General features: G+C 41.1%; 1 protein-coding gene across 1 annotated transcript in view; it reads left to right on the top strand.

The window, feature by feature from the left end:
* The first annotated feature begins 10,570 nt into the window (after nucleotides 1-10,570).
* The window catches only part of LOC119413705 (tenascin), a 159,992-nt gene continuing 158,404 nt past the window's right edge, over nucleotides 10,571-12,158 (top strand). The window contains exon 1 of the mRNA XM_037680760.1: nucleotides 10,571-10,808. The gene's annotated coding sequence lies outside the window, so the exon portion shown is untranslated. The remainder of the gene's footprint in view (nucleotides 10,809-12,158) is intronic.

Here is a 12,158-nt window from a genome sequence, read left to right as displayed (position 1 = left end):
CAAATGGCATCACTCCTAAAAAAGACAGGCTTCACAGAATGTAGCAGCTTTTCTTTACTTTAGAAAACTCTGGGCTCCATTTTAGTCCCATCAGTTTTTCTTTTTTCTTCCGTCAGATTCTGTACTCTGTGACCTTCAGCTCTCAGGCTTGTTTTCCCATTTATTTTTCCACTACAGGACCTCTTTGAAAAGGCAATTTCTTTTCCAAACACACAGCGAAAAGACAGACCTAAACTCTTCGTTTCTCCATGTTGTATGACAAACAATTTTAAGGCCATTTTATTCTACGTTATGAATTATGGATCCTGGCAAATAGGTCATTTCTCTGTTTAACTGATTGTGTCCACAGGTTCATGGCTGTTTTAGTCTTGACTCCTCACCACACATTGTTTTACTCCCCATTGTTGCCTCTTTATTGCGTTACAGAGTGGGCTTCAGCAGCTGTCTGTCCAAGTGACCCTCTCTGAGGACTTAACCCACACTGTCCCACCCCACTGCTGCATTATAGATGAAGGACAGATATTGGGCAAGATGGGTGGGAGCAGGCTCCTTATTACATTCTGATTCATTTTTAATGAGGTAAACAGGTCCTTTCAGGTAACCTGAAGGCTCACACACACCCATGGTGGGTGGTGTGTCTTCTCCATTGACTGCCTCACTGCTGCCCGTTTCAACATCCACCATGGCTGCAGGGGCTGCATAGTATAATTAGGTCTCACTGTCATTGACAGACTGTGTCTCACTTCCCACCGAGTCCTTTCTCTTCCTTCAAGTTAGAAGGCACCAATTATTCAGCGACAGAAAGACCTTATTATAAGAGCTCTGGGCAACTTTTGACTCACTTTTTCTCTTAGATTAAACTTTCCAGAGGTGAGGTGCACACCATAAACCCCTTCACTAAATATAAATTGCTCTCATAATTTGTTTTATTGAATCTTGAAGCTCATAAATTGGATTTAAAACATGTTTCACAACAAGAATAATTTATCACATGACTAGCTTCTCTAACATTTGTCACGTGGTTGTTCTCTTTTCTTGGCATGTTATTTTAGCCTTTTTTCTTTCTTCCGTTCATGTATATACCAAATGACAGCCAATAAAACTGAACATTGCTGTGCTCTAATGGAACGAAAATGGGCTTCCTCAAGCAGGCGTTTGGTTCCGGAGTGACAGAAATTGGATGACAGGCGAAGATGCACGTACGAGGTGTCATCTGGGAAATCAAACCCGCTCAGTTCACTTGCTCTGAAAGTTGGGGAACAGGTACACCTTTGCAAACAGGGAGGTGGAGAACTCCCACAGCAATTCTCTCTGAAGCTTGGCGAGGCTGTGAAGGAAGGGGGGATGGAGAGAGAGAAAGAGAGAGTGTGTGACAGGAAGGTGAGAACAGGAACAGATGGAGAGACGCAGGGAATCTACAGTTCCAGTCATTTAAAAACAGGTGCTATACATAGCCGAGCTTCCAACACATCTTCTCTTTTAAATGATTTAATTTCAGTCAAAGTCATTAAAACAGATCCCACACTGTCTACTTTTCTACCATCTCCCCAGGGAGTGAGGATGAAAATGAATTTAAGGCCCCTCAAGTCATTGAATTTTTTTATCGCCACATATCTCTGCTCCATACGAGCCACTGTGCAGCATGTCATATTAGTGCAGGTCTTTTTTCCGCCTGACTGGCTAGCAGCTCTCACCCGCCAGATGAGGATCATTTTCCCTGCTGAGAAAAGCTCCACGTTCAGACACGCGCCCCGCTGATGTTCTGCATGCATCTTCAATCACATTCCAGCAATCTTTATCAACATGTGGGGCATTTGGTTTTTGGGGAAAGCACATTTACCCCTGGAGGCTGCTTTACACACGTTTAAAAAAAGATATTTATTTATCCTTGGAACAACTTCCTTCTTTGAGGCTGAGATCAAGACATTCCATTCAAACCGAGCAGCTGCTGAATTATGCATCAAGCGGAAAAGAAACCTTAACCAACCTTTAAACTCCAGTCATCACCACCAGCAAAGACCTGTATGATGAGGCTTGAGGTCAAACTCTGACTTAATGAGTGTCACACCATCCTCCACTCTGGCTCTCCTGGAGAAACCTTTGATGTGCACGTTTTATTTTTTATTCTTAGCTTGAAGTCATTGCTCCAATCCAGCTCAAATGACGGAGGACATGGATCAGAGCTGTGTCGCACAGGATACTCCAGAGCTCTTTGTTCATCTGTTTATTTCTGGCGGTTCTGGCTGTTTACATCAAATTTCAGAGAGCAAACTGACTAGTACAGTAATTGCAACCAGCATCCTTTTGCTGCACCAAGCAAAGTCTCATCAAGAGCTGGTCACAGACATGACTGATCTGGGTCATAGTTTGCATGAGCTGGTAACATTCGAGCAGTCCAATGTTTGAATGTGCCGGACTTAGACAATAGAATGTGCTAAAAGATGAAAAAAATCAAAATCTGAGGTCTTTTTTCATGTATGAGACATGGTTTATCAAGTTCAGATGTGGTTAACAGCCACACACAAACAAACCATGATGTAATGGAAGGAACCAAAACCTGTTCTTACCTTGTGGGACTTGGCTCCTTCTGGTACCTGACATGAGTCACCGTTCACTGTGAGGCACTCACACACATTTGTTTCCTATAATGTTTCCTCCATCCATCCATCCATCCATCCATGCATCCATCCATCCATCCAGCCAGCCAGCCATCCATCCATTCATCCATCATGTTCCTCTTGTTCTTAAGTCAGGTCTCAGGGCAGCAGCTTGAGCAGGGAGGACCAGACATCTCTTTCCACAGCCACCTCTTCCAGCTCTTCTGGGAGGACTCCAAGGCATTCCCAGGCCAGTAGAGGGACATAGCCTCTCCAACATGTCCATGGTTTTCCCCGGGGTCTTCTCCCATTTGGACATGACCTGGGAGGCACCCAGGAGCATTGTGACAGCCTTCTTGCATTTTCCTAAAGCTTAGAATTATACTCAATAGATTTTCTCTGTACCCTCGGTGTGATTCCTGCAGGATCTCCTTGAACTTGCATGATCTCCTCCATGTCTTCAAGCTGAGTACCATCCTGGAACTCCTGCTGCTCCCGTGCCTGCCTCCAACCTGCCTGTCTACAATCCACTGTGGTACTACTACTGAGCTCATCATCTCCATCCCTGCTGCCATGCATATTTGAATCCTCCGCCTGCCTCTCTGAGCTGTTGGACCACAAGGAACCTGTAAGGAAACGGATAATATTTTATATTATTCAAGACTACATTACCTGGAAGCCATACTTACCCATCTCCCTCGTTTGCAGATCTTCGCAATGTCTCCTGAAAATAAACTTGTAAATAAACATCACTTACCTTTTATCCTGAGTTGTTAATTCTGTTATTAATTTCCTCTTCTCTGTGTGCTTATTGTCGCAAACATGATAAGTAGCCCCAGACCAAACTGGAAGTTGCTACCCTGATGCATGCTCAATAATCCAGGTAAAAAAATCTAAAAAAGTTAAATCTGGTCCTCTGGACATTCAAAAAGACAAAACAAAGCAAAACAACAAAACATGTAGAAACATTTCGTCTCTCATCCAAGAGACTTCACCAGCACCTCAGACGGAGGAAGTCTCTCGGATGAGAGACGAAATGTTTCTACATTTTTTGTTGTTTTGCTTTGTTTTGTTTTTTGAATGTCCAGAGGACCAGATTTAACTTTTTTAGATGGAAGTTGCTACCTTACTTTTTTTTCTGTTATTATGCTCACAACATGCATGGACAAATTGACTGAGTATTTTCAGTTCCCCCTCTTCACTCCATGATGGAGGATAGTCACCAAAGTAACATTAAACTATTCCAACAATAATGTTACAAAATCTCATGCTATTGTATGCCCTTGCTCTGTATGTGTTGCTAAAGTACTGTAGTATCCAGTCATTTGTGTTACTCACTTTTTCCATCGGCATAGGAAGGCAGGGGGAACTGGTGCCTATCTCCAGAAGTCACTGGGCGAGAGAAGGGAAACTTACTGGATGGATTGTCAGTCCATCACACAGACAAACAAGTACTTACACAACCTCACTCACTCTTAGTGACTATATCGAATTGCAGATTAGCCTTACATTTTTGTTGTGAAATGAATCAGAATACTTGGAGTACAGTAGTCTCTCGCTACGTCGCGGTTCGTTTATCGCGGACTTACTCTATTGCAGTTTTTCAAAATAAGGTTGGACATGGCATATAATGGCTGATTGATGGATGAGCCGCACGGTCAGCATGGAATTTTTATTTAAAATAAATTATTTTAAATTATTTAGCACCTCCTCCTCCTTTGTGCAGCCCATATTAAAGGATAAACTTCCTGCTGCAGCTCATCAACTGATCTCCGTGCACAGCGGAGAAGTGGGCGTAGCTGAGAGCACTTGCAGGTCACTGAGTGCAGCCCTGGCTGAGAGGAGGATAACTGAAATCATGACATTCTGTGCTCTTTTAGAGAGTTTAGAAACATTGTTTAGAATATTGCAAGAGTGTGGGAAGGATTTAAAACGCCTTTATTTATATACATTCAAATACTGAAATAAACTACTACTTACCACTTGTACTACTATTCCTACTTGGTGGTTTTTCACTTATCGTGGAGCTTCAGGGTACGGATTGCCTGCGATAAATGAGGGACTACTCTGTTGTTAAATGACAGCTCTAATCCCTTGTTGAGCTTTTATGTTCAATATGCATCAACATTGTTTGTCTCTCTTTTGTATCAGCTGCATGTCTATAATAACCAATGGTTAATTTGAGCTGGATCCTGCCGGAACAAGATCCGGGAAGTCCCTCATTTTCACTGTGTGCGTTCTGGCAACTGTTTGCTCGGATCCGGTAGCTCATATCTCCGCCCATAAAAGTTCAAAGTTATTGCACATTTTTATTTTGATTATTGATTAAAAATACATCTAGAGGAGACGTTGTCCATGTCTGTGGAGTGGATGTTACTGCTGCAGCACGTGCACCAGCTCACGCACACACTGCTGCCAGCAGAGACGCTGACCGCATGTCCCACGGGGATGAAGCATCTTCATCCACCTTCAGCTGTGTCTCAGAAACCAAAGCAGCACAAACAAACATTTTAATGGCACGAACGTAGCACTAACCACTCGTATTTACTGGAATTTTTGATGTGGGTGGGGTGTCAGCTTTACCTCGCTCAGCTGTGCGCCCTGTAGACAGTGCACGTTTTACGCACAGGAGTGTCTCCAGACAGCTCTGCAGAGCGTGCACAACTGCCAATGTGTCAGAACTCCTACATACATTTCAAAGCTAATAAATAATAATTAAAAAAGCTTACAGTAAAAAAAGTGAAATGTTTGAGGTCTATTATTCACATTACATCATATTGCACGTTTCAAAATTGGTCAAAATAACAGCAATCAAAATGTTGAAAAGACCGTCTAATTTATTATCTAAAATAAATGGATTGTCCTTAGCTGGACAACAGAGAATTGAAGCACCTGACAGTGGTAATAGAGACTGGAGCAGAACAACATGCAGGACTGAGTTCAGCTGACAGAATCGAAGCTGCTCTATTCACTGCTCTCTAAAATAGTAATTTCAAGTCAAACTTTATACAGGTTGTCAGTCTCATTGAGCCTCGTGTGTAAGGACGGTACTTTTCTGTGGCCCGGTTTGTGTCTGTTTCCCTCGTGCTTCCTCGTTAGTTTCCATTGTTGCCACCTGCGTCTCGTCTCAGCTGTTGTCATCATGTCTCGTCTCCTCACAGTATTTAAGCAGTCCTATTCTGTCTTGTTCTGGTCGGGTCGTCTTCGTTGGTACTCTCCCTTGGTCTCCTGAGTCTTGTCCTGTCTGTCCTGAGTCTTCCTGGTCCCTCGAGTTCCCCGTGTCTCTCTTGTCGCCTGAGTTCCTCGTGCCTTGTTCATGTAAGTTTTGCTGCCCCGTCAGCCTGTTTATTTTGTACTTTATTTATCATTAAATCATATTTTTTGTATATCTGCCGAGTTGAGTCCCTGTTCTGCACTCTTGGTTCGCTGCTAACCTCAAACTACGACATCGTGGACTCATTTACAAGAGAGACCTGTTTTTAATCAATTTAATCAAATGTTTACAGATGTTTAACAACCTGTTAAAGTACACCAAAATGCAGGAAATGGCATCTCTGTTATTACAAATTTTCTGGGGGAGACAAAGAGTTGACTTCAATGGTTAAGTTTGAAACATTGATCTGTTGGGGATCAGTCTCAGCACCCACCATGTTTCTGATAATATCTGTTGATGACTAAACTTTAGCTGTTTTTGTTTACCATATTGATTTGCTGTTTCAGCTCTCTTGAACCAAAATAAAAGTTACCCTGTTGTAGATATAATCCAGTGATTATGCTCGTTGACGTTCATTAAAATCCATTCATGAGATATTTTACTAACGGACAGAAACACAAGCACACAACAAAAACCTTGGTGGTGGGCAATAAAGGTGTGATTTGAACTATCAAAATTCAATTATAAACTAATCAGCTGCTTTGTTGGTCATTTTTTAAAGTTGTATAAACAAAAAACTTTTTTTATGCTGTCTCCTGCTTGTGGTCCAGATTTTCCTCCAGTCTCCACATGGTTAAACTGATATCTCAGGACAACATCTTGTCATGACTCAGCAGAGACGAACAGCGCTGGGTTTCTGGAGACAATAAGAGCTTTGTCCTTTGAGCATAAAGACCTCCAAATACAGCAAATTAAAAATGTTCCAACCCCACATGAACTGAACCTGTAATCATAGACAAGCTTTTCATTTTTCACTCAAGGCATTAGCTTCAACTTTTACTACAAAATATTTTGTCAAAGCTTTTAATGATTGTCTGAGGATCTTATCACCTAGTGCTAACAAGTAAAGATAGAAGACAAGTTGTTGAAACATCCTTTGAGTGTATTTGTCTGTCTGTAAACAAAATATAGTACAAGGACTTTAATGAAACTTACAGGAAATTATCATTCTACCTGATTAACTTCTGGAGCCAACTTGATACAAGATGGCTGCCACAGCTAGTTGACTTTAATTTTATTTACTTTTTTTTTTTTTTGGTGGAACTTTTCAGATTTACAAGAAATTAAATATTCCATATTACAAGCATTTTCCAATCTTAATCAGTTGCGGTCATTTTCAGATTTTATAAATACACTTATTTACTGTAGAACCCCCGCGCAAACTGATAGAACATTAGTCTGTTTTCACTTAGTTTACAAGTATTCCCAAGAATATCATAGCATCTCAATAACCTAAATTACAGTATTTTTTGGCCTATAAGTCCAAATTTTTTGCATAATTTGCATGCCCTGTGACTTATACATAGAAGTGACTTATTTATGGATTTTTCCCATATTTATAAACCAATTCTTGGCTGAGGTATGACCGTTTTCATTCATTCTGACTGAAAATATTGCACACTACCATTTTCAGCCACTAGAAGGAACTCAAGTAGTATGGCATGCCTTTGTGTCGCGTAATAGGTAATGGCTATTAATGACACAATCAGCTTGCCACCTTCGTTCTGCTCGCTGCTAGGCAGCCAATTGATTTTTGGCACAACATTGGCCCACATTTTCATGTTGTCAGCGGTGATGCATAGTAGATGTGACTTATACGGCAAAGCAACATATTTAGGTTTTTTGCACTTTATCAGACATATTTGGATTGATGTGACTTATAGGGCGGTGCAACATGTACAGCGGAAAATACTGTAGTAAAGATATGAACTATATAGATCAGAACCAGGGGAGCTTACAAGGAAGAAAGAGTGAACAACTTCTTCTTCTTTCAGCTTTTCCCTCTTCAAGGGTCGCCAAAGCGAGTCCTCCTCCATCTCTCTCAAGGAGAAAAAAGTAAACAAAAATAATAAAAAGGGGGAAGTGAAAAAAAAAATAGTATTCACCAGTTGGGGGGAGAAGTCATGTCAGAGAAGTTAGAAAAATCTGGCTCTAGTTGGAATTGTATGCTTTATCCACTTGTTCCAAATTCTATAACATTGATCTCTTTGGATATTCCAGGTATATTTTAACTTTCCCATCTTGAAGATTTCTAAGGTAACCACCCTTCCACTATAGCAGGGGTTGGGCTGAGCCATTTTCTGGTAATTTTTTTCTTGCTCGCCACTAAGAGGGCCTGCAGTAGATTCCTGTCAGTTTTCTGTTCCAGGATAGCAACATCAGCAAAAAGTCACAAAATTGAATCGTATTTCAATTCCAAGAAACAAGTTTAAGGTTTTATGAATGTCTCTCCAGTAAGTACTCAGTTTAGGACACCCCCAGAACATATGGTAATGATTGGCTTCTTCTGAGCCACACTGTCTCCAGCATATCCATGCCTTCTTCCTATATTTTATAACACATTAATGTGCTGATGTCCTCAAGTATCTTATTATATTTTTCCAGCAGTGTTCTCTCCAAAACAAGTAGCTCTTAGAGGACCACTGAGATCTCCAAGTATCTCCCCATCCTTCTTCTGAAATAACAGCTCCTGCCTCTTTTTCCCATTTTTGTTTTACATACAGGGTATTGTCTTTATCAGCTGTAAACAAAGCAGTATACAGCCTACAAATCAATTTAAGTGTCTTTATATGCTGACTTTAAAATCCTATAGAACTCTGTATCAGCTGCTGTGAACTCTGTTATTTTGAAATTTACATTAAAGTTGTGGCATACCTGGAGGTATATGAAGAAATTCTCTTTCCTTAGATTATATCTTTTCTGCATAAAATGGAAACTTGAAACGTATTATTTAAGAGAAAAGAAGCTAGTTGACTTTAAGCCACAAAAATGACTATAACTCAGTTTTACTGATATTGACCTAAAACTTGTGATGTTAGCTGAGACTGACACATTCTAAGCACCAACAAGTTGTACAATCTCTTTGTTAAAAAATTAACTAATAACTATTTGGTGTCAACATGATGCGCATCCATCCATCCATCCATCCTTCCATTATCTTTACCCACTTCTTCCTTATTGGGTTGTGGGGTCACTGGTGCCCATATCCAGCAATCACTGTGCGAGAGGCAGGAGACACCAAAGACAGGTCTCCAGTCCATCACAGGGACACATAGAGACAAACAAGACAAACAACCATTCACTGTCTCACTCTCACCTAGGGACAATTTAGAGTTACCAATCAGTCTAACATGCATGTTTTTGATCTGTGGGAGGAAACCGGAGTACCCGGAGAAAACTCATGCAGTACGGAGAGAACATGCAAACTCCACCCAGAAAGGTTCCAGTTCGGGATTTGAACCGGGGCAACCTGCTCGTGAGGCAGCAGCTACCAACTGCTCCATCGTGCCACCCGTCTGTTAGCAAAATAACACTTCATTCACTGGGCAGATTTTTATGAATCATTCCAACCTCAGTCATATGATCACTGCAGCCAACTCATCCTGGGAAACACACAAATGTCTACAACTCTAGTAATTATAAAGATTTTTGACTTCTAGATTTTGGTATTCTAGTTGCGATTAATTTAAAACACATACTCAAAATGTGAACCATCGTGCAACATGGTTGTGTAAACTGTGGGAGTCAACTTTGTCTGCCAGCAAAACATCTCATGAGCCACTGGATGAATTTTAATGAAATTTACGGCGGTAGTCATCAGCTGGAGCCAGTTTAATTCAAGAGTGCCTCCACGGCCAGTCAACATTAGCAAACAGAAAAAATGGTAAATGGACTGTATTTATATAGCGCCTCTCTATCTGATCAAGACACTCAAAGTGCTTTACACAACAATCTATGTCCTCATTTACCCATTCATACAGAACTGTACTAGATCTCTACAAAGCTAATTGAACAACTCATTCTAAAGAGACTAATCAGTGCTTTACCACATTCATACACTGATGGGACACACATCAGAGGCAATGAGGGGTTCAGTGTCTTGCCCAGGGACACTTCGGCATGTGATTGCTGGTGGATTTGAACCCCCAATTCTTGCATTGGAGGACAAATGCTCTAATCACTCAGCCACAGCCGCAACATACGTTTCTGTCATTTTTTACAGATACTGGGCTAAAATAAAAGTCTTAAGACTGTGACCTCTCATAATCATTTCTCGAAATGAGATGATCTTACTCTAAAACTCTGGTGTGAAAGGCGGTGGGTGACATACACTCCTCCCTTCCTTCAATTTGCTGTTCAGTTTTTCTACAAGAACTAAAACAGTCTCTCATTGTCTGCTGGCTCCTGTATCCTCATCAGTTTCACAGACGGACGCTTCAATGGCTCCCTGCTTTAGCTCCTTAAATGCTATGTAAATGCAGGCCCTGCATTCACTTATATCTCTCCTTCCATTGGTTTACCCGCCGCAATTTGTTACTAATGGTCCAACTACCACCCCTCCCTCTCTATTTTTCTTCTTCCCATCCCCTTCCCCCCATTTTCATCTCCTATTTTTTCTCCCTCTTCTTCCAGCCTTGAGGCGTCCCGTTTCAGCTTCTTCGCTTTCAGTCACAATGCCGTGGAGTGGGCTGAATGGGTGGGGTGGGGGCGGCAGTGGGGGCATTTAAGAGAGCAGTAGGTGGGAGTGGAGTCTGACTGCAGAAAAGGAGTTCTCTTCTTCACTCTCTCTCTTTCTCTCCATCTGTCTCCTCACTGGCTGCACATCAGCCGCTCTGTAGGTAGAGGCGAGTGAAGCGTTCTGGAAGCCACAGAGGAAGAGGAGGAAGGATGACAGAGCTGCCAGAGCTCTGAGACACACTCAGAACATTTGTCTGGACTTATAAGACCCATTTTCCCACCAGGGGGGTGGGAGAGAGGGTGTAATCACTTTTTCTGAGGTAAGTCTCTTTCACCTGCATGTGTCAGTCAGTCTGCTGTTTTTATTTGATCAGTTTTAGAAAATCTAATCAGAGCAACTTCACAACTTGGCTCGTTCTGAGAGAAGTGTGTGGGCACAGCAGCAGTGTAACCACTGATCATTATCACCCACGGCCAAAAGGTGGACAAGAATATTTTTGTCCATTTATGTGTGTTAGCAAAATGTCTCACACAACACTGGGCGCATTTCAATGAAACGTGCAGAAACTAATCATTTACAGCAAATTAACTTTTACAATCTAATTAAAGATGGCTGCTACTCTAACTACATTAAAAAACATAAAAATAGCAATAACTGTGTCGATTTGATCAATTTTTAATCTCAAATTTCATGTGATCGTTGCTAACACATAATGTGAGCACAAACAAATGGTGCCAGATCTTTGCTTAAATTTTAACTATTTGGAGTAAGCTCTAGCAGTGTCAGCAAAATATCTCATGAACTGGATGTATTCAAGGTAAACGATCAGACGGTATACATTAGATCAACTTCTACAGCTTTATGACTTTTGGAGCCAAACTAGTTCAAGGTTAACACAATTTTTGTCTTCTCCACTGGCTGTGGAGAAGACAAAAATTGTTATAATTTAGTTGATTTTTAAGATATTGAGCTAAAATGTAACCTGGTAGTAGCTGCGAGTCACTCCAAAACATTTTGTGAGCGTGACATCTGTCCATATTGCATGAGATCACACCTTCTGCTATTTTCAGGGTTCGAGTAAGTCCAATGTTCCTCATCATAAGACAATCTTAGTGTAAAACTCTGCCATTAAAGACAGTGGGTGATATGCATTCTGTCAAGGAATGATAAGCTTTTGATTTCTAATTAGAATGTAATTTATAAATATAAAAACAGGCTCTGTGTCAGATGCTTTGCATGACAAATGAGCCAAAAACTGTTTCTCTGACTATTTTCCACATCAGCGTTAGTGACTGAGCTGGACAGAACAATGTGGGAGACGCTGCTATAAAAATCCTGACGTTTTATTCTTGTGCTTTATGAGTCGAGACTCCAGAGTGTGGCTTAATTGAAGTCTTTACTGCACTCACCTGAGTGCAATTTAAGTTGTACAGTAAAAAAAGTTTTTCCTTTTTCTTGCTATTTTTATTACCGTTTATGATTAGGGAACAGGTAAGAGAGCAATGCCTTCAGGGACGGAAGGCTCTAATGGCCTGCTGAAGGTTTGCTGCCTGCACTGAAACTGATGCTGAATGGTGGTCTGTTGGTGCTGCAGAGAGATGGTTAGTGAGTTAATGAGTCCGTGTGTGTGTTTTACATGTGTGTGTGTGTGTGTGTGTGTGTGTGTGTG

This window comes from Nematolebias whitei, chromosome 8 (assembly GCF_014905685.2).
Source record: "Nematolebias whitei isolate Nwh7 chromosome 8, NemWhi1, whole genome shotgun sequence".
Lineage (NCBI taxonomy): Eukaryota > Metazoa > Chordata > Actinopteri > Cyprinodontiformes > Rivulidae > Nematolebias > Nematolebias whitei.
The sequence above is the reverse complement of the archived record's forward strand: the minus strand, read 5'-3'. Positions and strand labels throughout refer to the sequence as shown.